This window comes from Mustela erminea, chromosome 2 (assembly GCF_009829155.1).
Source record: "Mustela erminea isolate mMusErm1 chromosome 2, mMusErm1.Pri, whole genome shotgun sequence".
NCBI lineage: Eukaryota > Metazoa > Chordata > Mammalia > Carnivora > Mustelidae > Mustela > Mustela erminea.
In genome coordinates this window covers 95099421-95123389 of record NC_045615.1, presented here as the reverse complement: position 1 = coordinate 95123389, position 23969 = coordinate 95099421, and the positions used below count along the sequence as shown (strand labels likewise).

General features: G+C 39.6%; 1 protein-coding gene across 3 annotated transcripts in view; it reads right to left on the bottom strand.

Moving 5' to 3' along the window:
- Positions 1-13873, bottom strand: part of ZNF330 (zinc finger protein 330) — a 42983-nt gene extending 29110 nt beyond the window's left edge. For 2 of the 3 annotated variants that reach the window (XM_032333475.1, XM_032333476.1), the window contains exon 1: positions 13793-13873. The gene's annotated coding sequence lies outside the window, so the exon portion shown is untranslated. The remainder of the gene's footprint in view (positions 1-13792) is intronic. The other variant, XM_032333477.1, reaches the window with a different exon arrangement.
- Between the last annotated feature and the right edge of the window lie 10096 nt (positions 13874-23969).

Here is a 23969-nt window from a genome sequence, read left to right as displayed (position 1 = left end):
AGTATTTTTTTTTTAATCAGATAAATGTACTGTATGGTGACTAACATAACATAATTTTTAAAATGGGCAAACTACAACTTCATATAACAATATGGATAAATTTCACAAAAATAATTTTGGGAGGGAGGCTGGGGGCAGATCCTGAAGGGAGTACTAGTTGTACTAGCAAATGAAGCTAGCAAAGAAAAGAAGTCATCAGTGAAAAAAGAATTACATGATAATTCTGTTTATGTAAAGTTAATGAATTGTCTAAACCTATGTGTTTAGAAGTCTATAGTGATTATCTTTCTTACAGAACAAGAATTCAACTGAGTAAAGCTAGAGATCAGATCAGCTTTATTCAGTGATTCATGAATAGGACAGCTTCCAGCTAACAGAAGGGTGCTCCGAGGAGCCATACAAAATGGGAGGCTTCTATAGGCAGAAATGGCTGGATAAGGGAGTTATTAGCAAAAAGAAAAAAGAGAGAGAGAGAGAGAGGATTGGTTCAGGCAAGGTCATCTTGGGGGGAGGAGCAGGGCTTCCAGACTGATTGATTTAAAACTACACTTCTGGGAGTGGCTGAAACTACAGTTAGGTTACGTATTAAGTCACAGTGGGATGTATGTTAAAATGTGACTTCATTTGGGGCCTGTTGTTTCTTTTTAACACTTGCAGGAAAAGGTAGTGACTGGAAAGAGTCATAAATGGGAGTACTGGAAATATTCTATTTACAACTACGTGCCAACTGTGAACAGTCATCTGTAAATTTATGATTCATGTCATACACATGCAGTGTTTCATTACAAGTGTTTTAAAGGAATACCAATTAAAAATAGCAGCAGAGAATCTGGATGAAAAATGTTTTTTAAAGATTTTATTTATTTATTTGACAGACAGAGATCACAAGTAGACAGAGAGGCAGGCAGAGAGAGAGGGAGGCAGGCTCCTTGCTGAGCAGAGAGCCCAATGCGGGGCTCCATCCCAGGACCCTGGGATCATGACCTGAGCCGAAGGCAGAGACTTTAACCAACTGAGCCACCCAGATGCACCTGGATGAAAATTTTAAAAGAAGCCATCTACGACAGTTCTTCCCATACTTCCTTACTGTGGCATAAATAAAAAATAAAACTTACAGGGCACACAAGGGTAAACAGGACAGGTCTATTTGTTGCCAGAGGTAACTCCCGTAGGAGTCAAGAGCAGGCAGCCCCAAGATGGGCCACTTTGGCATATTGATTATTTTAAATAAGAGTTACTTAAGAGACTGCCTATCCAGGGACATCCAGACCCTCTTCTGTCTCCCAGAAGCAGGAGAAAAAAAACTCCCCTGTAAAAGATAACCTCCCTGTATCAGGGGGTATAGAGCCATCCTTATGACTAGAGTTGGGAAATTTAGTGCAGGGAAGGCTTTATAAACAACCCTTGTTACTTTTTACTAATTTACTAATTTCTAATTTACTATCCCAGTCCAAATTCTGTTTAGAATTCCTTGTTGATTAGAGCTCCCAAAGTTAAGTTTTCTCTGTTGTGTCAATTCCTTGAAGATCTATGGTGTCTTGTTTTAAAAATATAAATGCCTTGGTCATTTCTTTAGGTCTCAATTTCATAATTGGGCTTTCATGGACATGTAATAAACCTTTGGCTTTTTCTCCTATTAATCTGTCTCATGTAAATTTAATTCTTAGTCCAGCTGGTAGACCTCGATGGGTAGAGAAGACCTTTTCCTTCCCTTCACTTTTGTATGTGTGTGCGTGTGCGTGTGCATGTGTGTGTGTGTGTGTGTGTGTGTGTGTGTGACTTTACTCCATCCCCCCCACCTTTTTTAGTGCAAAGGTAAATTTCTATTCATCTATCTTCCTGAAAGAAATATTCTTCGCATTTTCATAATAGTACCTTTTAAATTCATTGTTTCTAGAAGGAGATGGACTTATTTTGTTTCTGGCCCCAACTCAAGGGCCCGGGTTAAGGACACTTACAACTCATTTACAGCACACAAGTGTGCTGGGGTAGATAGTGTTGAGTACCTCTGAACCACAGGAGCTTTTACCCTACCCATTCAAGGATTTTTCAGTTTGGCTTTCTTTAATTTTAATTCTGCAAACAAAAATACATTTTCTAGCTCAGAAAATCACTTTCCAAATCCAGACAACTAATGTTTCTGTCTTCTGTGTATTTTACTATCATTAAGAATCAGAAGGGAAATAACGTGGTTTGCAGAATAATTGCCTGACCAATTCCCCCTCAGTTCTTTTAAAGCATCACATTCTTTAGTTAGGCTAATAAAGGATCCTTAATAAATGGTTTGTGTGTTTTAGAGAAGACTTATAGTGTTCAGAAGCAATTCATTTCTCCTTTTTTCACTGGTTATCTCACCCTATTACCCACTGGCCCTTTTTTTTTTTTTTTTTTTTTTTTTTTTTGTAAGGGAGGCTCTAATTACCTCCTTTATCTGACCAATTAGCTTTGTGGAGAGAGGCAGGGTTTCTAAGTATCTAATGCCTGTATAGCTCTTTACAGTTTATTAAGATTTTCACATTCATTATTATAGTTAATACCCATAAGAACTCTGTCACAAAGCAGATATTATCTCCACTTTATAAATAAGAAAGCTGTAAATTAGTTGTATCTGTCATAACGAATGATACCTGTTCAAAATCAAATTCAACATCTTCCCACAAAAACTGATGGCTCCTTGGAGTCTTAACTCAGTGAACACAAGGCACTGATCCAACTGTTTAAGCCAGAAATCTGAGAGTCAACCCAAACCCTCTCATCTCTCCTACCCATTACTCTTATAATTAAGTCTGAGTAATATGACCTCCAAATTATCTGTCAAGCTCATTCTCTCAATAAGGTCAAGATACCTATTTCTGGCAAGATGTCTGGAGAAACTCTCTAAGAACAGAGAACACAAAATGAATAAAACAAAACAAAAACAAACAAACAAACAAACAAAAACCACTTTTTCCAGAGTGTAGCTAAGCTGACAGCAAAGTAGTAGAAGTTCATGGAAACTCACAGGACTAAGAAAGCAGGAGTCCAAACAGTATGCAAGCTTCTGAGCTGACATTTGGCTGAGACCATCTGAAAACCCAGTGACCTAGAACTTGGATGCTGGTGAGGACCACGTGCACTGAAAAAATGCCCTGTGGCCTGAAAGAGTAGGATGTTGTATGAAGACTCTAACATGAAGATGGGACCTGCAAAGGACAACACCTTCAGTGCAAAAACAATGTTTAGAGAAATAAAAACAAAAACCTCTTGCCACATGGAGGAAGGTGATAAGGATTATTCTGTGTGTCAACTTTGTCTGTTAGTAGGGTAGGAAAAGATAAACATAAAAAACACCACAGAATTCCTAATGACAAGCGCACATTCGAGGATTTGTGAAGTTTGATCTTAAGGCTTTTTCCACTGTATTCTATAGTGAAATAGAGATAGCAAATGCAAGGAAGTTAGAGGCTCCAGAATATCCACAAGTTCAGACATCTCTGGTCTGCGGTAACAAAGGCCCTTCCACACAGGAGCACTAGAAGGGATGAACTACATGCTCGGTGTGAAACTCACAGCTCAGTGACTAGCATGTGGAGATAGTATGAAGTTCCTTCTTCCTTGGGTACTCGGCTCTAAGGGACCCACAACCCCCACTTCATTTAGCCACAGCTCACCTATTAGTCCTGTCCCATGCTGCTTTAGACAGCAGGCCTCCTGTGGTCCCTACAAGGGTCATCCGGAGTATTCAGTAAAATACTGTCTTTGTAGCACTTGGGACTCTGGGAGCACTGATGTGAGACACGTAAATCAGAGAGGGTAGTCTAGAGATATATACCAAAGAGATATATGCACCCCTATGTTTACTGCAGCATGATTTACAATAGTCAAAACATGGAAACAGCCCTGTGTCCACTGATAGGTGACTGGACAAAGAAGAGGTGGTAAACACACACACACACACACACACACAGAGCACACACTGGACTACTACTCAACCATAAAAAAGAATGAAATCTTGTCATTTGCAAAATGAATATATCTACAGAGTGTAAGACTAAGTGCAATAAGTCAGTTCAGAAAAAGACAAATACCATATGGTTTCACTCATATATGGAATTTAAGTATCACAACAAATGAGCAAAGAAAAGAAGAGATTAAAAAAACGAGACTCTTGGGGGCACCTGGGTGGCTCAGCGGGTTAAAGCCTCTGCCTTCAGCTCAGGTCATGATCTCGGGGTCCTGGGATCGAGCCCCGCATCGGGCTCTCTGCTCAGTGGGGAGCCTGCTTCCTCCTCTCTCTCTGCCTGCCTCTCTACCTATTTGTGATCTCTCTCTCTGTGTCAAATAAATAAATAAAATCTTTAAAAAAAAAAAAAAAAGACTCTTAACTATAGAGAACAAACTGGTAGTTATGACAAGAGAGATGGGTGGGGGACAGTGAAACAGTTGAAGGGGATTAAGAGTACATTTATCATGATTAACGCTGAGTAATATATAGAATTGTGGAATCACTATATTGTACACCTGAAACTAATAATATAATACTGTGCACTAATTGTACTGAAATTAAATAAGCAAATAAAGGGGAAAAGAAAACAAAAAATCTGGGAATGTAAGCTGGTGCAGCCACTCTGGAAAACAGCATGGAGGTTCCTCAAAATGTTGAAAATAGAACTGCCCTATGACCCAGCAATTGCACTACTGGGTATTTACCCTAAAGATACAAACGTAGTGATCCAAAGGGGCACGTGCACCCAAATGTTTATAGCAGCAATGTCCACAATAGCCAAACTATGGAAAGAACCTAGATGTCCATCCACAGATGAATGGATCAAGAAGATGTGGTATATATACACAATGGAATACTATGCAGCCATCAAAAGAAATGAAATCTTGCCATTTGCGACAACATGGACGGAACTAGAGCGTATCATGCTTAGCGAAATAAGTCAAGTAGAGAAAGACAACTATCATATGATCTCCCTGATATGAGGAAGTGGTGATGCAACATGGGGGTTTAAGTAGGTAGAAGAAGAATCAATGAAACAAGATGGAATTGGGAGGGAGACAAACCATAAGTGACTCTTAATCTCACAAAACAAACTGAGGGTTGCTGGGGAGAGGGGGGTTGGGAGAAGGGGGTGGGATTATGGACATTGGGGAGGGTATGTGCTTTGGTGAGTGCTGTGAAGTGTGTAAACCCTGTGATTCACAGACCTGTACCCCTGGGGATAAAAATATATGTTTATAAAAAATTAAAAAATTTAAAAAAAATTATATAGGTTTTCCGGGGTTGGAAATTGAGGAGTGGAAATTCATCCTTTCACCTCCTTACATGTGGGTTTTCAATAATTGATTCACGGTGGAGTTTAAGTTTTGGGCAGGGGGTGCATGTTGACTGACAACTTACAAACTAATGGGCTCTGATGAGTAGCTACTCATTTGAGTTCCTTCCATTTGACCTAATTTAACTGGTGAAATTTAAATTAAGTTTATGAGCTCATCTTCAAAACTTTTGCTAAAAGCTTTTCAGCTGTTCTAAATGGGACTTAATAACAGGATGTATATAAGAAGATCGCATCAGTGGATGAGGGATATTTAATCTCTTGTTTGCTTAATAAGTTGTAAAAGTTGTAAAATAAATTGGGAAAAATTAAAAAAAAAGAAAACAAAAAATCTGACAAGGTAGTTACAGGTTATAATATAATGACTCAAATGGGAAAAGCGTTTATTTTTTTTTCTAGTTTCCTCTCTTATTAATTACTTCCCTTCACTTTAGGAGTGATCATTATTACAACTCTGCCTGAGTAGGGAGTTTCAGATGGAAAACCTTTTAAAAATTGATTAAAGTATTGGCAATGAAGATTATACAGCCAAGTGAAACTGCCCTATCTTCCAAACCAGAGATGTCAATTACTATTAATTTTGAGCATACAATGTGATTTTTATCCAGTATAGTCATCTGAATGACAATAGTTACCACATGTCCGAAAAAATATTGAAATATTAAAATAAACGAAAATAGGGGCACCTGTGTGGCTCAGTGGGTTAAGCCTCTGCCTTTGCCTAGGGTCATGATCTCAGGATCCTGGGATCCAGCCCCGCATCGGGCTCTCTGCTCAGCGGGAGGCCTGTTTCCTCCTCTCTCTCCCTGCTTCCCTCTCTGCCTACTTGTGATCCCTGCCTGTCAAATAAATAAATAAAATTTAAAAATAAAATAAAATAAATGAAAACAGTTAGTGATTCTATTACTTCTCTACTTGGGAACTAGTGAAAGAACAATGTGTAGATCAACTTCAAAGCCTTTAAAACAGACTCAATATAAAAAAATAATAAAACAGACTCAATATGATCAAAGTTGAAGTACGGTAAGTTAAATACCTGGAGGAAATAGCAAGGCATTATAATAACAGAATCAGATAATTTCCTAACTAGGGGTAGACAGTATGTTAATCATGATAGATGTCTAACATCAGATAGTATTGACTTAAATTATCGTTTCATTTTTCTTTGACTAAAATCAAATTATAACTTCAATAAGGATTTCTTGAAATAACAAGCATAGATACATCTAATCCCCAGCTGCTTCCATAATTAAACGTGATAAAGCAAAACACTTTAAATTACCAAACATACATTAAAAAATACGATTTGTTACTGTGGTTTTTTTTAAAGTCTGCTACTTAAAGATGTTAAGTCAACAATTAAAAATTACATCAAAACTAGATATGAAATACATTAGTTGCGAACTGTATTCAGCTGCATGTAACAGAAAACTCAAATAATAATAGATTCAACAAGATAGTTTTTTTTTTTCCTCTCCCATTACAGGAAGTACAGAACTGATACAGTGTCTGAAGAACTGTACTTCCAAAGTCTTTGGGATTCTTTTGGCCAAGCTCTTAGGGGTAATCACCATCAAGGAATGGGTTAGGCAGGAAAAATCGAAGAAGGGGAAAAAGGCAAAAGGACCCAAACAGCTAAGCCACCCCCTGTCGGTGGCTTTCCTGAAAGCCCAACCAAATGACTCTGGATTTGGATAATCGACCAGAAGTGAATCACACAAACATCCCAGGTGGCAGAAAGCCAGGCAATTTTCTCATCTGGACACATTACAACCTTAAATAAAATTGAGGTTCTGCTATTAAGGGGAAAATGGATAATAAATATTAAGTCGGAAACTAGCAGTTTTAGCCACAACTTGATATTTGATATTCCACAAGACAGGAAATTTGAAAACTCTAAGGATGGATTGGGGAGGGGGGGGAAGTGGGACAGAATCTTTTCAACATGGTAAACAGTATTCTTTGAAAATCCCTTCAAAATCCCAGAAAACAACTAGATCCCTCTTGCAGCATAATTCTGAATGTATCGTTGAGCTCGTGGGAAGTAAGGGAACTCTCTAACACAAACACCACCCTTTCCCTACAAAACAAAAGCTGGAACTGCAACCAGGGTGGTACAATGTAAACTAATGTGTTTGTCTCCTGGCCAAAGCCAGCATCAGCACAGCACGTGTGAAATAGTCTCTGGAGGCAACCAGATCTGGGAGCTCACTCACAGGCTCATGTTATACCCTGGGTCCTTGAAGGCCGCTGAAATGGCCCCAGGTCAATAGTGTGTCCCCGCCTTCAACAAGAAACCAACATACACACTAGTTGGAGGACAGAATGGCCAATTTAGGCCTCCAGGTTGTCCACAGAGCAAAATCAACCAAACATGACCTCAAGAGAAGACAAACAAATACACACAGAAGTGGCCAAAGGGCCACCCACACATACACAAAATCTACAAAGGATTCAACCCATTAACTCTTTAAAGACAAAAAAGTACATTGTCGTCTCAGTGTTTGTAGAAAAACATTTCACTCCTCATTCATTTGTGATTCTTAACATACCCATACAGCCTGTACGTTCTCTGTCCATGCCTAATAACTTTTTGTGAATAATTTTGGCTTTTATGAGACAATTATATAACTTACGGTAAGTGACCTTTTTCTTTCTACCACTCCAGCACCTTATATCTTTTAGTTCCTTTTCATGCCTTAGTGAGCTGGGGAGAATGTCCAATACAATGTTAAATGGAAGCCATGATAGAAGCATTCTTATCTGGTTTCTGATTTTAAAGAGAATGCTTTTATAATATTGCCATTAAAATGATGTTTGAAATTACAGGTTTTAACAGACAACCTTTAAAAAGAATTTTTTGGCAGCAGAGAGAGGAGTATGAATGTTCCTTTCTAGTGCTAAGAGATTTTGTGGGAACCAGGAATCAGGGATGAAATCACGGACTTTTAAAAATAAACTTAGGGACGCCTGGGTGGCTCAGTTGGTTAAGCGGCTGCCTTCGGCTCAGGTCATGATCCCAGCGTCCTGGGATCGAGTCCCACATCAGGCTCCTTGCTCGGCGGGGAGCCTGCTTCTCCCTCTGCCTCTGCCTGCCTCTCTGTCTGCCTGTGCTCACTCGCTCACTCTCCCTCTATGCCTGACAAATAAATAAATAAAATCTTTAAAAAAAAAAAAAATCTATTAAAAAAAAAAAAAAACTTAAAAAGACAAGCTACCCAATAGAAAAGTAGGTAAAAGATATGGACTGAGAATGCACAGACAGGAAAACACAAACTGTGAGTAAACATACACAGCTATTCCTAGCCTTATTAATAATCAGGTCATTTCACACCTAATCAAATACTCTAAAGAAAGTTCTGTACATAAACACCAGAAAATATATGCAAAAATATTAATAGCAGCATAAGAGCAAAATATCGCAGACCAGCTCACATGTTTATCAGCAGTTGGACACGTCTGTAAATTGTCACATATTCACCCAATGCAATGTTTTAACGGTAGTGAAAATGAACAAACTGCAACAATGTGCAGAATCATGCCTGATTTCAGAAACAGTGCTTACATATATTTTGCATATATTTTTTGGATGTTGTAAATATTATGTACTTTAAATCATAAGTGTGAATAATTGCTTGTGCATCCTGTCAGTACTTCCTAGAGAGTGGGTATTGAGAGAGGCCTTGGAGCCTCAGCTGCGCATTTTTTGCTGGTGTGCCAAGAGTGCAAGGCCCTTTAGCAGGGCCATCTCTGGGGTTATGTTTGCAGTGAGCAACCTTGAAGACTGAAGTAACACGTTTCACTGGACAAAAAGCAGGCCTGCTTCCACATGCGATGGCTTTATTTACATGGTAAACAGTATTCTTTGAAAATCCCTTGTAGAATAAATTCTACAAGCCCAGTACTTTTTGGCTACAATGCAAACCTGCTCTGTGCTTAGTATCCCTGTGGCCCCTCAGCACCACTTTTATGAGATTTGAGAGTCAAGAGGAATCATCAGTATGTTCACCATACATCAGTATGTTCAACATACCAGTATGTTCAGACACTCCACCTCAGCGGTACCGTAAGTACAGAAGTCTCTGACCCAAGAGTCTTGTGTCTTCTGCCGACATTCACAGTTACAAGCTCTCCTGTTAGCCCGTAAGTCAGGTAAAATCGCAGATACTTCAAAGACCTTGACAGAAGTTGAGAGACTAGAAAGACTCAAAAGACCCTGACCCTGCTTAGTCACCAACTAGCTCTCTTGACGTGGACTTGGCAGAAATCTCTACAACCTTATTGTTCCTCTTGTGTAAAAGGAAAAAACTGAAGTAAATAGTCTCTAATACTCCATGATTGAGTACAGGAAAAATACCCTGAGATCTGGAGGGGAAGGCATTCGTCCAGATAAAAGGAGCTCGCGAGGAAGACTGGAGGCTCCTTTACTGTTCCACGTTGCAAACGTCTGAATCTTGTACCCTTAAGTGCTTTCGCGGACGGTTGCTCCTTTCTTCTTTCCGGCCTCCTTTCTTTTCCTGCAATGAAATACAGCAATGTGCCTGCCGTTCAGAGTCATTTTCCTTTTGTGCTCTTCTCTGGATTGCGGGAGTGGGAGCCTGGCTTCTGAGTTAAATTCCACCAGTGAGAGGCAATCACGTGAGTTTTGAAAGCAGAAGAGAGGCAAAAGCCATTATTATTCCTCCCGCAGAGCAAGCAGGCCGAGAGCTGTAGCAGACAATAGAAATGGAGCGTAGCCAACCCCTTTCAGTCCCTCTTCGGAGAAGTACCCATTTCGGTGCCACAGATAACTAAGTTCATCAGCAATGACTCCTTGTGGTTCCTTCAATTTCCATATTTCATGAGACGTGGCTTTCCTCATTTTCACTCCCTCGACCATGTTTTCGTTTTTTGGCTTTTGCCGTTAAAATGCTTACTAGCCTTCCTACTTCAAGTACCTGCAGTGGCTTCCCTTGTCCTGACTGAACCCTGCCTGATAAAAGAAGTCAAATTTCAGGAAAAGCTATTCTAAATTGGTTTTAGTCCTCCCGCTCCTTCATTGCCAAAACCTTAGCAGTAAAAATAGAACCAATGATTCTATTCAAATCCATATGCCTATATGTTAGTTACCTGCTGTCAAAAAAAATTACTACATAAAATAAAAAATTTAAAAAAAAAATTACTACAACATAGTGTTTTAAAACAACACTTTTTTTTTTTTTTTAAACCTTACAGCTTCTGTAGGTCCGAGGTCTAGGTGGAGTTAAGTCGGTGTTGTGCTTAGGGTTCCACCAGGCCCAAATTAGAGTGTCTTCCATTGTAGTAGTTCCCAAAGGCAACTACTCAAGATTCTCGATCTCTATTTGACAGAAGACTGCTTTCCTTTTAATCTAGTATCCCAATCTTGATTGTTATGCATGGAAATAAATTTTGTTTTGCATTACAAAAAGAAGAAGCCGACAAAGAGGAAGAAGAAGAAAGAGAAGGAGGAGGAGAAGAAAAAGAAGAAGAAGAAGAGCCTCTTGGTAGAGGCTGTGGGGAAGTAAGTTTTTCAAGTTCATTGGGCTTATAGGTTTACTTGAGTTCCTTGTGGCTTTAGGACTAAGGTTCTCTTGTCTGACCTGTCCATCGTGGGAGCTGGTGTCTACTCCTTGAGACCGCCCATGTTCACTCTCCTGCTTTCCACAAGACCCCCTCTAATGACAGATTTGGGTTCTTATCTCTCCCAAGTTCCCCCTCTTCCTAACTTCTCCATCTCTCTGATTCTGACCAGAGAAGTTTCTCTGCTACACTCACCCAGATCATCCAAGATAAACTCCTCAGCTTAATTTATCTTTGGTTAGACCTGCAAAGTCCCCTTCACCAGGTCACATAACATATTCACAGGTTCCCGAGATTAGGGTATGATCACCTATTGGGGTGGGGAAGGGTACTACGCCTGCCTGCCACACCATGGAAAAACTGGAATGTTGTTTGTTATATCTGCTCCATTTGGCATTCTCCCCTGAAACTTTATGATCTACCTTGATGGTGGCAATCTTCTTCAGCTTGTTATTTTGGTTTCTGGACACTTTTCTAGTTAGGAGTAAGACAGGGAGAGATGGAAAGGAACTACTGATGTAGCAGAGCAACAAAAACAAAGCAGGCCCCAGGGGACTTTCGAGGGCTGCAAGAGCAATTATGAAAAGACCTGGAAAAAACGGTGCATCTACTAAGGTATCACTTCAATGATTTCCTTTTTAAAAATTAAGATTCAAGACCCGCTTCTTCCTTTCTCCATCAATTACACATAAATTCTTTTTAATTGAGCAGCTTCCCTTCCAGGGCACGTACACACACACACACACACACACACACACACACACACACACTGAAAGTGGCCAAACTTGGAAAAGAGAGGAATTTCTTAAAATCGGCTTTCATGAAAAGCCTGATCTGAGGTGAATGGGGAATTTTGAGTTGCTCCTTGGGACCTAGAATTTAAGAGGTCATTCTGTGGGATGTGAGGACATCACCAATTTTCTTGTCAAATAAACAAACTATGTGTCTAGCTTTACAGAGAGATGAAGTATATTTCCTGCTATTTGGCTCCCAAGAAGAAACATTTCTCATCATAAGGATACCCCCCTCACGCATATACCCTGAAACATATCTGTGCTTTGATGTGGAACAAAAATATTCATTATAAGGATGACTGAAACTTTTGTCCTGCCTTTATAAATTCATCATTTTTCTCAATAATGGAAACTATTTTTCCTCTCTAATTTTGTGCTCCCATACTCAATTCTCATTCTTTTTGTTTCCTTTGTTACCCATGAAGCATAGTCCAGAAAGGAAAAAATGAAATATGCAGAGATAAATAAGAATTTGAAAGAAATTCCTGTTTTATGATCTCAGATCTTTTAGTCTCGGGGCATTATAAGAAAAAATGGGATATGAAAAACATTTTATAAGCATTGTAAGTGAATAGCCTATGTACATTTACCAGCCACCTGGCATATGGCAAGGGCTACAGAAAACTCAAAATGTTTTTTTTTAAGATTTTATTTATTTATTTGACAGAGAGAGAGAGATCACAAGTAGGCAGAGAGGCAGACAGAGGGGTGAGGGAAGCAGGCTCCCTGCTGGGCAGAGAGCCCGATGCGGGGCTCGATCCCAGGACCCTAAGATCATGACCTGAGCTGAAGGCAAAGGCTTAGCCCACTGAGCCACCCAGACACCCCTCAAAATGACTTCTTAATACTTGAAATTTGTATTATAAATAAATGCAGTGAATTTTAATTCTACTTACTGGTATAAAAAAATACATCAAATTTAGCCTCTGGTTAATATTCTAGTCTTGTGTCAAATGACCTTAAAAACATGTCAATACTTATTTGATGTAAGATCATTTTAAGAATGTTTATCCCAAATGGGTTAACTATGTTTGGAAAAGACCTCAAGGCATACATTTACAGGAATATATCAAATGGCCTTGCCAAAATTCTACACTCAAAAATACCCCTGGGTTTTGCTTATATGAAAAAGGTCCTTTAAAATAATAAATGGTCTTAGCTTGTGGTTATACTGAGATTAGAACATTCATATCTCTGACCCTCAAGACATTTATTAATATTCTACGAAAGACTGAGGACCTCAGCAAATATAAAATGTGCAACAGAACGTAATCATAATCTTTGTATTTTTATTACAATTTAAAATTTATTGAGAATGCCACCTCGGTTATCTTATTTGGACAAGAAGAGCATCAAGTTTGTCACTATGAGCCCCAAGAACGATTTCAGCCCTGTCACCAACAGTAACCTCCATTTATCTCCCTTAAAATCTCCCTCCACCTTCAGGGGAGAATAGAGATCAATTTAATTGGCACATATTCATAGAAGAGGGAGGAGATGGGATGGAGAATATTTGTATTTATCTACCATCTATTATATCTGTATTTGTCTACCATATATTAAATACTAAAGATGTAAAAGTGAATAGATAAGGAATTTTGCCTTTTTGCCTACAAACGAGAACCTAATGAAGGCATTTTACACAAGGTCAATAGCTTATCATAATTGCTTTTCGCAGAGATCATTCTGGGCGCTGCAGGAAAGACCACCTCCCCTTCGACCCTCATATCCAATAAATCCTAAGTCAGCACTAGAAGTTCCTACATGTCATCTCCCTTTCCCCCTTCTCACCACGCCTGCATATACACTCGGATCTTTCCCCAACTCCTCCCCCGGGGAGATTCCTGGAGGACCCAGTCCCTGCTTCCAGTCCTAGCTGCCTGAATCCAGCCTCTAGTGGCCCCAAGACCCAGGCTTCTGAACTGTCTCCTGCTCAAATAGCTTCTCTATTTCAAATGGACCTCATAGGTTACAGAGTGAAGTCCGAATTCCTTCACAAACCATGTCCAGTTCTGGAAAGTTTGCATTTTCCATGGTATCGCCTTGACCTGGAGCTCTCTCCCCACTCTCCCCTTCCTCCTACCAAGCCCCACTTACCCTTCCAAAGTTCTTAACAGAAACGTTACCCCTCTGAGAAAGGCTAGAGAAGAACTCCTTTCTTCCTTTCCCTGTGTTCAGGAGATCATCTGTCTGTTACTCTCGTGATTAGATGCCAGGAAGGCTTCAGCTGACTTGTGACCGTGTGGCCGGGTGACGGTGTGACTGTTGACCTGCCCAAAGCCACAGCTCTCCTTTCAATCAGCCTTTTCTCTATCCACCTTAGACCCCAGCAGCACTGTTGGCAAAAACAAAAACAAAACAAAACAAAATCTCCCCAGAAGGTCTCCCAAGCTAACTTGTAAAGGTACAAAGAAAAGACCTTTTAAAGTTTCAGGAAAGCTGAGAACAACCTTCCAGACCTGGTGCCCTTGGGTCTGAAGTAAATTAGACAGAAGCAATCCTTGTCCATCCAACGGCTGGTGTCTGGGGAAATGGCGACTAGGACATAATTAGTTCTCAATCACACAGAATGATCAGAGTCCACACATTTCATTATAGTCGCATATTTTTGTCACATATATGTGCCATGATCCTTTTTTATAAACAAACAAACAAAAACTGCTGAAGACACATTCAACTGAGTGGTCCTATAATCCAAATGTCTATTAGGAAGTGAAATTGGAAATAAATCCTTTGGTGTTTCCAAAGAAAACATGAATTCTATTTTTAAATGCATGCCAAACAGCATACTCTTGTTTTAAGGATTTATTTCCCCTATGTTCTCTACAGCCATTCCATTTTATGGAATAGTTTACAGCTGAAGAGTGAAATATTATTGTTTGTTAATTTGGAAGTGGTCTGACCCCTAAGGACTTAAGAAAATATTTTTCTGTCACTATGCACTTAATAACTTCCAGAGTTTTCTCCTAAGACAAATGCTAATGATAAAACATTTGACTGCAGAGAATAAAATTTAATATGTTGTTATAAAGTAATGAGAATAATTTTCTGTCTAAGTCATAAATGGATTTTGAAAGCATTTTCATAAAAAATTCCAAATATCTGGGGCACCTGGGTGGGTCAGTCTGTTGTGTGTCCAGCTCTCGATTTTGGCTGAATTCTTGATGTCAGCTCAGATCGTGATCTCAGGATAGTGGGATTGAGCCCTGAGTTGGGAATCTGAACTCATCAGGGAGAGGTCTGCTTGAGATTTTCTCTCTCCCTCTCTTTCTGCCCCAACCCCCACTACGCTGGCTCTCTTCTAGAATAAATGGATAAATCTTTTTAAAAACTCTAAAAATCTTTTCCATAGTTGCAGGATGTTTTAAATAAACACCCCAAAAAAAACTGATTTGGAAAAATAATCATTTGATATGAATTTCCATGATATTTTAAACAAAAGTTTCACTTTGGGTTTTTTTTAAGGTTTATTTATTTATTTGAGAGAGAGTGCAAGAGAAGGGAGGAGCAGAGGGACAGAAGCTCAAGCAGAACCCCTGCTGAGCATGGAGCTGGGTGCAAGATTCGATTCGAGGACCCTGAGATCATGACCTGAGCCAAAATCACAAGTTGGATGCTTAACTGACTGAGCCACCCAGGTGCCCCTAAACAAAAGTTTTACTTTAAAATCACACCTAGTAAACATGGATAAAAATATCTTGAAGAGTATCTTCATTAATAAAATATTATAATTCAGACTAAACTCTGGTTGTGTTTAAGACAAGGGTGATTCAGACAGTTTAGTGGGCTGTTATTTTTATCTCTGAAGGAAGTTTCCTCCTACTTCTTCATAAATAACAGGACATGCTCCCCTGATTCCACTTGATCCAGAACTTAAATTCTCTGACAACAGGGAGATGCCCAAACAGGAATCCTCCCAAGGTTTTCCCCGGGATTCTGAATGAAACAAACAAACAGTCAAAATAACTTTCTCTACTAGGGTCTCTAGAGACAGCAAAGGATAAGGAGAGAATCTATCTGCAAAATGAAGCCAAGCAGAGACTGAGAAAGACCGTGAATGAGGAAGAGAAGAAGAAAGAGAGAAAAAGAAAAAACTCTTGATGAGGTTGAGTCTCTAATTTATATAAGTGTTCAAGTCTTTGGTTTTAAGAAGAAAATAAAAGCAGGACTGTGCCAGTCCTCTCGCTTTCATGTAGACGTTGGGACAATGGCACGTCCAGATAAGAAATGAGAAAGACAATCTGGTCCAATGTCCTTGTAAACACCTGAATGACTGACCTTCTGGAAAACAGGCCAATGATATTTACTAGGAAGGGTATCTACATCTACGTCATGTCTTTAGAAGGATGTTCCTGGTCTATGCAGAAGCACTTATAGTAAGCAAATCTGGAATCCATAGGTTTATAGGGCCTGACTCCCTCGAAAATCTGATGTAAGCTATGTAACTATGTGGGTACAAAACATTCGTACATCAAACAACATTCTTTTGTGAGAGTTAATATTACCTCATGCATTATTTATAGAACTCGTATGTAATCTGGGCCAGAGTGCCTCCAGATGTGATAACAAAAGATGCATAGACCTGCTCTGGGGGATCCTAAATATTTCCTTTCATCTGTGCCTCACAATTACCTATTTCTTTGAAATTATTGTTAAAGCTTTATAGAGTAAGTTGTCAAATTCACATGAGTTTGGTGCGAGTACCTATCCCTTTCATAGTAGCCCCGTTTCCTACATGCTTTTCTTTTACCTTCTGGGTTGTGTGGGCCAGTAAACTATCCTTCTATCTAACCCAGTTGAGGTTTGGTCTCTGCCATTTGCCACCTGTTGAGTCCTGACTAGTAGAGCCACTAAAATACTTGCTAGATCTGAATTGTTGAGAGTTCCCAATGGACATGGTACCAGAACGTTTAGGTCCCTAATCTTTTTCAATAATTTCGGGGGCAGTGAACTAAATACAAAAGAGCTCTTGTAAAATAAATGTGGGGATCTGCTCTCTCACTATTCACAGATATTTCTTACTGGTGCCCTTGTACCTTTACACAGGTTGCCCTTACTCTGTTTTTATGGATCTTTACATAACAGTCTTATCAGAAATTAATTTTCTCTGTTCATCTTTTTATACTTGAAATAGTTGATATACGTCCATAGATTTAGTACTTTGAGTGTCAAGATCTATGTGCACACCTATATAACTGAATAGTCTATACTCTGCATAGACTGAGTAGAACTCAATATCGAGGGCATTGTACTCAAAGTTGAATTTATTTTTATCTCCTCGTTTATAGCGTTGAGCAAGAGACTAGGAAGTCAAAACCCTGCTCTTTTCACTTTTAAAAATTTTTATTTTTTATTTATTTACTTATTTATTTATTTTTAAAGATTTTATTTATTTATTTGTCAGAGAGAGAGCAAGAGCAAGCACAGGCAGAGTGGCAGGCAGAGTCAGAGGGAGAAGCAGGCTCCCTGCGGAGCAAGGAGCCCGATATGGGACTCGATCCCAGGACGCTGGGATCATGACCTGAGCCGAAGGCAGCTGCTTAACCAACTGAGCCACCCAGGCGTCCCTATTTATTTATTTTTAAAGATTGTATTTATTTATTTGACAGACTGAGATCACAAGTAGGCAGAGAAGCAGGCAGGGAGAGAGGAGGAAGCAGGCTCCCCACCTGAGCAGAGAGCCCGATGCGGGGCTCAATCCCAAGACCCTGGAATCATGACTTGAGCTGAAAGCAGAGGCTTAAATCCACTGAGCCACCCAGGTGCCCCTCATTTTAAAAAATGTTTATACGTAAAATACATTCTTGGTGGTGTACAGTTTATGGCTCTGACAAAAACATAACCATGTTTACCACCACAATCATGCAATAGAACCATTCCATCGTCCTGAAAATTCCCTTCACGCTTTGCTTCTGTCCTCAACTATTCACCAATTCCAACCCCTGACAACCATTGATTTATTTCTCTCTGACCCCAAAATTTTGCCTTTCCTAGAAGGTCATATAAGTGACAACATACACTTTGTGCCCTTTGGGGGCTGACTTCTTTCGATTAGCAAAGTGCATTTGAAATTCGTCCACATTATTGAGTATATTATAAGTAGTGTATTTCTGTTGGTGAGCAGTGACCCATTATATGAGGGTATCACAGTTGGTTTATCCATTTGTAGATGGAAGGACTTTTGCATAGTCTCTAGTTTTTGGCAATTAACAATCTATTATATAAACTTCCATGTAAAAGTTTTTATATAACTAAAAGTTCTTCTTCTATTGGCTAAAAAGTAGATTGAGGGGTCATATGGTAAGTGTATGTTTGACTTCATGAGAAACTGACAAACTGTTTTCCTAAGTGGTTATAAAATGTTGTGATCCCACCAGCAATGCTTGAAAGTTCTAATTGCTTTGTATCCTCACTAGTATTTAGGGAGAAGGTGGGTGGTACTAGCCATTCTAATGGGTATGGAGTGTTATCTCACCGAATTTTAATTTGCATTTCTCTAAATAAATAATGATGTTGCATATTTTTTCATGTGTTCATTTCCCATCCATATTTCTGTTTTGGTGAAGTATCTGCTCAAATCTTTTGCCCATTTTTTAAATTGAGATCTTTTCTTTACTTTTCCTTTTTATTTTAAGTAGGTTCAAAGCCCAATGCTGGGCTTGAACTCACAATCCTGAGATCAAGACCTGAGCTAAGATCAAGAGTTGGACGCTTAACCAAGTGAGCCACTCAGGTACCCCCCCCCCCGCCAGGATGTTTCTTTCCTTATTTTTTGACTTTTGAGAGTTCTCTGTGTCTTTGGACATGAGAATCTTCATAAGATATGTGATTTGCAAGTATTTCCTCCCAGTCTACAACTTGTCTTTCATTCACTTTTGCAGAGAAAAACTTTTTAATTTTGATAAAGTCTGATTTATCTTTTTTTTTTTACTTTTATGAATTATCCTTTTGGTGTTGTAAAACCCTACTTTTGTGAAGCTACCTAATTGTACTACATTAGCCTTACCTGATAAAATTTTTTTTGAAGGTAGAGAGTATGCTTCATATGTTCTTACCACCAAACAGAGCAAAGAAATTTTTATTGATTTTTTTTAACACAGACTTGAAATTTCTAGCTCATCTTCTGTGAATCCTTTCCTAACCCCAGATGCCTTACAGATGTACATTTATTTCTGTTTATTCATGACCCTCTGAATGTACCACTGATTACACTTAACCCCTTTTTGCTCTTATGATCTGTTTACTCTTTAACTCCTTCAAAGTCCTTGAAGGAAGAGATGATGTGCTGAATTTCTGTGTAAGCCCGAAGCCCAAGACATTACAGATGCTCAGCAAAACTCTGTGTAATGAATGAGTCTCACCTCATCAGAACATTTCATGTAATGGAGAGCATTTCTGCATGAACACAGTGGGAACAGACATAACTGATAAACCTCTGAGTTAATCCCTTAACGATATGTGAAAAGAGACAGATGAAGTATAGCTTAATGCCCTGTAAGAGAGTTTGTAGTAAATTTTAAAAAGTCAGATCAGGGGTACCTGAGTGGCTCAGTGGGTTAAAGCCTCTGCCTTTGGCTCAGGTCATGATCACAGGGTCCTGGAATCGAGCCCCACATCCGGCTCTCTGCTCAGCAGGGAGCCTGCTTCCTCCTCTCTCTCTCTCTGCCTGCCTCTCTGCCTACTTGTGATCTCTATCTGTCAAATAAATAAATAAAAATCTAAAAAAAAAAAAAAATAAAGTCAGATCAAATTGTTGTGTTCACTTATTCAATAAATATTTAATTAAGCATTTACTGTGTATTCAGCAGTCTGCTTGTTTTGACTAGTTCTTGATATTTGATCACTTAACTTTAGAAAATACAAATTCAAAAAGATTTGCTAAAGGTGTATTTAGAGAGGAAAGTAAAAGAAACTTTCGATTAACTTTCTTTATTATTCTGAAAATGGTTTGTGCTACAATATAAGTTGCAAATACAAAATGTTAAACATTTTAAAATTAATACATTGAGTATGTATTGTTCTTTATATGTTCTTAAATCATGTACTAAAATATTACGGTGATAAAATTGCAGAGAAGGAGAGGAATGAAAACCCTGAAAAAATCAAGAAAATCTGTATCTAACAGATACAAAATTAAATTTATTACTGACAAAAAATTCAAACCAACCCTGCTATATGTTCAAATTAAATTTTGGCCAAAAAAAAAAAAAAATTCAACATTCCAAATTGGATTGCAATTGTGAATTCACTAATATTTTGAGATGCATCACTTTTCATAAAATAAAAATTTTAGCATGACATTTGTATAGTGAACAGAAGTGGCAACTCAGATCAAAGAAAATGACACAAAAGGATAAAAGAAAAAATTTTAAAACACTTTGTGTTTGGAACAAAACTTAATTCAGGTCTTGATGTTAGCCACTGATCAGAACATGATAGGTTCATGCTAATGTTTTGAAAACTGGAGAATGATGAAATAAAATTCATTTGGGGACATAGTGAAAATGAGGGACCATCTTTTAATCAATCAGAAGATTTTGGAGGAGCCAACCACCCCCCTGGTCCTCCTTCCACTGGATTCTGGGAGAGGGGAAGTGGAAGGACTCCATCACTTGGGTTCAGAAAGATGGAAGATCAGTCACCTCTTACTAGAAGGGTCAGTGTGCAAAGCTGAAGGAAACGCCAAAATGCAGATCTTGGTGAAAAGCCTAGGACAACTACGACAGCAATTCATCACCTGTTCCTCAACCCAAAGCTATGTACAGTCGGACATTAGAGCAAACTGAAAAAGAATGTAGTGAAGTGTAGGAAGCCGTTCTCAGAATCAAAGCAGACCTGAAGACCAGGACTTGCAGAGGGCAGAAACTGGGCAGCTGTGGCTGTGGGGGTCAGGGACCGATTACTGCTAAACCAGACTAGTCTGATCCCACAGTGCGTGGTACTTGGATCACTCCCCTTATGAAGCAAAGTCCTGAAAGAGGGCAGTCTGACCCATCTAATTTGGGCCTGTGCCCTCCCCTCTCACTCTCAGAAGACTTGACCAACAAGTGCACTGCATCTCCTCAAATTGGGAGATGTAAATGCCCTCCAGTGGGGTCAAAATTCTAGAGCAAAAGAAAGAGAAAGATTGCTACAAAGGAGAAAAGCCTACCCAAACTTTTGCACTTTTTAATTTTGTATTCATCAAATTAATTTCTATTTTGAAGCCCACTCACCCACGCAGGTAGGAATTGTACCTGTCATTTCTTGGGATTTCTCTACCCATAGGCATTTTGCTACCATTTCAGAGCTTTCTCCATCACCAAGACATAGCGAAGGGGCACTCCAAATTTTGGCCTGCTATCCACACAGACTGCTTGGAGAGTCCCATCATCTTCATCCTCATGTCTGCTGCCTGCCAGCTCTTTATCACTTCCAACCTGAGCTTTGCATGTGGAAATCTTTAACAAGGTGTCTGTGGTCCCAGCTTCCCCGTGTACTGTGAAGCCAATCCTGGAGTCACATCATAGGTTTGAAATTTCGGCAGGGAATAATGTTCAGATCTCTTTTACTGGTAAACCACTCAGATTGCAAACCCTACCCCAATCTGAAAGAAGCTCAAAAAATTGCAGGAAATCATTCTCCCCTTATGTTTCCTCGAGACTGTTCTAACCCCACAAATTCACTTACCCTCTCTATCAACTTAGTGGACCCTCTACTTTTCAGATGTGCTTAGATTTTGAGCAAAGAAAGTCAGGATGCTTTGCAGACTCTTCAGACGCTTTGCAGGGCTTTCCGCCTTAACCACATCCCCCAACTCTGCCCCCACCTCCACCAGTTAATGAAGCAAACAGAGCTGGGTTAAAGGTCAGCTTGAATGGGGGTGCAGAGGAGGAAGAGACAGCAAAGCTGTCACAGGCATTGTAAAGGAAAAGATGCAGGAAGAAAGCCACATAAATTAATATCTGAAAAGATTATCTAATCACGCCAAGATCAAGGATTAGCACTACTGGCAGATGGAAAATGACTTGGAATTGATCCAGGGATAGAGCTTAGAAGCCTTGCTGGGACCCTTTACAGAATCTCAGCTCAGGTTTACAAGGGCAGGCTGGGTTCATTTAAAGGGGCAGACACTTTATCAGGATCCCGGCTCCCCTCCAGATTAGTATTCCTGGGAGCCTGTGAAGGAACCGCTTCTCTTCATTTTCATGGAGGGGGTTATGTGTCTGCAAATGTGCATGTGGGCAGAAAGGCCCAGAAAGGAGACTTGTAGGGGGAAGAGTAGAAAAACACGTACTCTCTATTTTCTTGTGAGTATGTGTGCTGATCTGACCTACCAGTAGCTAACTGTATTGTGTCTTTCCCATGAGCCAGACAGAGTTCTAAATGCCTTTTACATGTTTTAACTAACTCGTGCAATCCTCACCACCACCCTGTGAGGGAGTTCCTACTGTTATCCTCATTTTACAGAGCACGGCCCTGAGGCATAAGGTCAAGGAGCAGACTTGGGATATGGACCCAGGCAGTCTTGCTCCAAAAGCCAAGCTTCTTGCTCTCTTCAGTGTGAATTGTGTTTCTCGAAGCCAACCGGCTTATATCCCATCTCCTTGATCAGTTCAATCCATACTGAATACCTCCTACATGTGGGGCTCTCCTTGGTGCTCTAGAACCATCTGAGAATAAAGAAGCATGAATAGGATTCTGTCCCTATCTGAAGGGGCTCACAATTATAATAGCATACTAGGTAGTGTCGTAGCAGTAAAAACAGGCCTAAAATGGTCTGTGAATCTCTATTTATAATTATACTAAAATTTGACATTATTATGATTTTTAAAAAAAACTTTGCATTCGTGAGATAAGAATTTTATGTGGTCTGATCTAAAATATAAAAATGATATTAGCTATTAAGATTCATTTATGTATGAAAATACTCTACATTCATTAGAATGTAATGTCTTCACAACTAAATACTATATATGTTTCTTAGCCTTTTTCATCAGCTATAATATGCTAATAAAAACTGATTCTCCCCAGGAAACTTCAAGCTATTTTTTAATATTTTGAACGTGTATAATACTCTATTTCCAATTTCTGTCGTTGTAATTATTGCAATACACCAAAACCCCCTTTATAAAGGCATTAGTGTCAGCTTTGGGGAACTGTCATATTTCCCCCTTAGCTTTCCGTAGGCATTTGCCACATTGGACGTGTGCAGTGTGAAGTGTACAATATGTGTGTTTCAAATGGCATGTCCAACAACTTTTGTAAAACCACGCACTTGTGGGAATCGGAATGACACCGCTCCATTGCTTTTTACGGCCTACACAGATGTAGCCATTCTTCCTCAGTGGCCATTCTAATTTATCTAAGAACAAATTTAGAAGAAAATGATCCTCCTTGTCATGTAATGAGGAAGTTTAACGGTAGTGGGAAATTGGATGGCCAGTGTGTGTTTAAACTCAGCGAGGGACAGCACTTCACCGCTCCCTCCCAGCTGGATAATTCCTTCAGGGGCTATTTGCCTGGGCATCTCTGCAGCCCTCTGCAGGGTTTGCATCAGACAGGGCCATTTCTCCTTTCTTGCTCCTACACCCTGCGGCATTACGCCCAGTGAGTGACTTAGTAGCGGTGCGCCTTGCCAGATTGGCTGCTGTTACCGAGGTCCTCCAGCAGGTGGAGGCAGAGAGTCAGGGGGAATGCATTTGTCACAAGACAGTCTCTGGGGAAAATTTTTTTTGCTTAAAATCTAAGCTCCGTCAATGACGGGACTGGAAGAGATTAGGCTGAGTGAAATAAGTCAAGCAGAGAGAGTCAATTATCATATGGTTTCACTTATTTGTGGACCATAACAAATAACATGGAGGACATGGGGAGATGGAGAGGAGAAGGGAGTTGAGGGAAATTGGAAGGGGAGGTGAACCATGAGAGACTATGTACTCTGAAAAACAACCTGAGGGTTTTGAAGGGGCGGGGGTGGGGGGTTGGGTGAGCTGGTGGTGGGTATTATGGAGAGCACGGATTGCATGGAACACTGGGTGTGGTGCATAAACAATGAATTCTGTTACAATGAAAAGAAATTTTAAAAAAAAAAATCTAAGCTCCATGGAGACAGGGATATTGTCTTCCTGGTCACTGCATCTCTAGCGCCCAGGATAGTGCCTGGTACATAGTTGGTGCCCCACAAATAATCATTCAAGCTGTGAAGGAAGGAACACCAGCTAAAATTGCAGGTGTCACATTGTCAGGGAGTCTATAGCAAAGAGACTAAGATGAGACCGATTTGGTTAAGAGGTTG